Source organism: Procambarus clarkii, chromosome 49 (genome assembly GCF_040958095.1).
Source record: "Procambarus clarkii isolate CNS0578487 chromosome 49, FALCON_Pclarkii_2.0, whole genome shotgun sequence".
Classification (NCBI taxonomy): Eukaryota; Metazoa; Arthropoda; class Malacostraca; order Decapoda; family Cambaridae; genus Procambarus; species Procambarus clarkii.
Genome location: NC_091198.1, coordinates 10,686,670 through 10,690,921, shown reverse-complemented (window position 1 = coordinate 10,690,921; position 4,252 = coordinate 10,686,670).

Sequence of the window (4,252 nt, the reverse complement as noted above, 5' to 3'; positions counted from 1 at the left end):
AAATAAATAGGAATACGAAGGAGAACGAGAGAGAGGCTGCAATTTGTGTTGCCTTTCTGTGGCTGTGGGTAATCCAGGGGTGGTTACTGGAGTGCGTTGAGAGACTGATGAGCAGCCCATTGGTGGAGGCTTCCGATATCGACGGCGCGGACGATCGAGGGGCTCCTGTAGTCTCCATATTTTCTGGGTGGGTTTTGCTTCTTTGGCAGCCTCCTCCCTCCCTCTCTCCCTCTCTCCCTCCCTCTCTCCACTGGTGCATTGAAATGAGTAGAAATAACCACCTGCATTTTTTTTTGCATTTTCTTCCACACCTGTGTGTGTGTGTGTGTGTGTGTGTGTGTGTGTGTGTGTGTGTGTGTGTGTGTGTGTGTGTGTGCTTACCTTGTTGTACTTACCTAGATGTACTTGCAGGGGTTGAGATCTGGATCTTTGGTCCCGCCTCTCAACTGTCAGTCAACTGGTGTACAGATTCCTGAGCCTACTGGGCTCTATCATACCTACATTTGAAACTGTGTATGGAGTCAGCCTCCACCACATCACTGCCTAATGCATTCCATTTGTCTACTACTCTGACACTGAAAAAAATCTTTGAATGTGTCTGCGGCTCATTTGGGTACTCAATTTCCACCTGTGTCCCCTTGTTCGTGTAACACCCGTGTTAAATAGTCCATTCTTGTCTACCCTGTCAATTCCTCTGAGAATGTTGTATGAGGTGATCATATCTCCCCGAGCTCTTCTGTCTTTCAACGACGTGATGTGCAGTTCACTCAGCCTTTCCTCGTAACTCATGCCTCTTAGTTCTGGGAGTAGTCTAGTAGCATACCTTTGGACTTTTTCCAGCTTCGTCTTGTGCTTGACAAGGTACGGGCTCCATGCTGGGGCCGCATACTCCAGGATTGGTCTTACATATGTGGTGTACAAGATTCTGAATGATTCCTTACACAGGTTCCTGAGGGCTGTTCTGATGTTGGCCAGCCTTCAGAAACCTCCCAGTGTGTAAGAACCAGCCTCTCAAGACCTCCAGGCTGAATCAAGTTTGGGTTTGGTAAACCAGTCAAGATACACGTAAAGAGGAGCTGCGTCTCTTAGAAACTTGTAGACTGAAGTTTTTTCAGTCTTTCTCCTCCTCCTCCTCCTTCGGTAGCAGGAGTGGGAGGAGGCCCCTCTCTCTCTCTCTCTCTCTCTCTCTCTCTCTCTCTCTCTCTCTCTCTCTCTCTCTCTCCCCCCCCCATTTTCATTACATTACACTTGTTGGGATTGAACTTTAGCAGCCATGTGTCTTCCCACTCGTGAAGTTAGTCAAGTTATACCTGCAGTTTCCTGTAGTCTCCTGGGTGTTCACATCCCTTACTGACCTGGATGTAGTGAAGTGAGTGACACAGACAGGAACACACACTACAACACTGCGTTTTACACTGTGTAAAAACTGAGTCACGTAGAGCTAAAACTAAGCTTGAGCTGCATGAAATGGCAAATCATTTTATTGCAAATGATAAAATATCTGAAATACTTGCACTGTATCCATATTTCGCCTTCTAGTAGATACATGACACGTGTGTCGAATGGTCGCGTCTTAACTTCATCATAAACTTCATCATGCATCATAAACAACAACTCAACTATTATCCTCTTAAAATCAATTTTAAAACTATGGTATCATTAATTAAGAGTTGACAACCCTCACTGTGTAATAATATATTATTAAGACACAGAAATTGCAGTGTGAGAAGTCTATGGGGGAGGGGGGGGGGTCAATGTGTTTATAAGGTGTGCAGAGTGTTTCTAAGTAATGATAGAACCTTTTGTGCCATCCTTTTTTTGCGCTGCTACTCCCAGGATGAGTATGAGGTGCACAATAAACTACCCACCTCCGGTGACAGCAATACAAAAAAAAAAGATAGATTTTTCGTTATCTGTAAACAATTACATGTACGATCTCACTCCCTCGGGGCTGGTCCAACCACTTGGGCTGAACTAGGTAGAGCGACGGTCTCGCTCCATGCAGGTCGCTGTTCAATCCCCGACCGTCCAAGTGGTTGGGCACCATTCCATACCCTCCCCGTCCCATCCCTAATCCTTATTCTGACCCCCTTCCCAGTGCTATATAGTCGTAATGGCTTGGCGCTTTCCCCCTGATAATTCCCTTTCCTCGGGGCTGATCATTCATGTAAATTAGGAATAGTTATGATCGCAGGACTGACGCTTAAAACATCACATTTATTACGTTCCTCCAGCTCTGTCCATCACGTATTTTCTTACGCAGTTCAAGTTCGTTCCTCTTACCCTAGCTTCTCCCTCTTGCACACCAACCTCTCACGAGGAAAATACAAGCCAACAGCTTTCCTTTTTTTTCCCTGTAGTACATTAGTAACTTTGTCACAAATCCCTGCAACCTTTTCGTTACAAGTTAATCCTCTTCAGGTGAATCATTTGTTCAATCTGATTACTTATTTTTACATCACATTACACGGAATACTTGTCACTTGACGCTGGTCTGGGATTTAGTGGCTTCCAGATTTCTTGGAGGTTTCCAGTCTTGAATGTTTTATTGAGAATTTTAGGTAACGAGTGATAAAGTACTTCGGCAGCCATTGTCTGGTCCTTATTGATTTTGTCACATGTTGGTCCTTCAGGTGTTTTTTTTTTTACTTCAGGTGACGGTGGTGTGGTCTAAGATGTATGGAAGACATGTGACAGACGACCAACAGAAACCACCTTCATGTTCATAAAGGTAAAGGGAGAGAGAGAGAGAGAGTGAGTGAGTGAGTGAGTGAGTGAGTGAGTGAGTGAGTGAGTGAGTGAGTGAGTGAGTGAGTGAGTGCGTGCTGAGGGACGAAGGGTGAGAGAGATATATGAGAAACAGGCAGAAGAGAAAGTACAGATGAAAAGAGAAAGGCAAGGGTTTAGAAAGAGTGAGAGAGGTCGGGGCACCTGTCTCTGGGAACCAGGAGTGTGTTGAGTGCGCCTCCATTGGCCCTTCTGGCTTGGCACGCACGCAACACACGCGCACGCAACACACACACACACACACACACACACTCACACACACACACACACACACACACACACACACACACACACACACACACACACACACACACACACACACACACACTCACACACACACACACACACACACACACACACACACTCACACACACTCACACACTCACACTCTTTATTCATACTCTAGAATACACATTGGTGCATTCTCACATACGTATTTCATACACATTTCTGGCGTTTACTAAGATAAAGTATACACATTATTGGAATTTACTTCCAGCGTGTGTGTACTCAGTTGTGCTTGCGGGGGTTGAGCTTTGGTTCTTTGGTCCCGCCTCTCAACTGTCAATCAACTGATGTACAGGTTCCTGAGCCTACTGGGCTCTATCACATCTACACTTGAAACTGTGTATGGAGTCAGTCTCCACCACATCACTTCCTAATGCATTCCATTTGTCAACTACTCTGACACTAAAAAAAAAGTTCTTTCTAACATATCTGTGGCTCGTTTGGGCACTCAATTTCCACCTGTGTCCCCTAGTACGTGTGCCCCTTGTGTTAAATAGCCTGTCTGTATCTACCCTATCAATTCCTTTGAGAATCTTGTATGTGGTGATCATGTCTCGTCTAACTCTTCTGTCTTCCAGTTCCGTGAGGTTTAATTCCCGTAGTCTCTCCTAGTAGCTCATACCCCTCAGTTCGGGTATTAGTCTGCTTGCAAACCTTTGAATCTTTTCCAGTTTAGTCTTATGTTTGATTAGATATGGACTCCATGCTGGTGCTGCATACTCCACGATTGGGTCTGAATGATTCCCTACACAAGATTCTAAATGCCGTTCTTATGGTGCCCAACCTGGCATATGCCGCTGGTGTTATTCTCTTGATATGGACTTTAGGGGACAGGTCTGGCGTGATATCAATCCCTAAGTCTTTCTCACTGACTCTTGAAGAGTTTCATCTCCCAAATGATGCCTTGTATCTGGCCTCCTGCTTCCTACACCTATCTGCATTACATTACATTTGCTTGGGTTAAACTCTAACAACCATTTGATTGACCATTCCTTCAGTTTGTCCAGGTCTTCTTGAAGCCTCAAGCAGCCCTTCTCTGTCTTGATCCTTCTCATAATTTTGGCATCATCAGAAAACACTGAGAGGAATGAGTCTATACCCTCCGGGAGATCATTTACGTATATCAGAAACAAGATAGGTCCGAGTACAGAGCCCTGTGGGACTCCACTGGTGACTT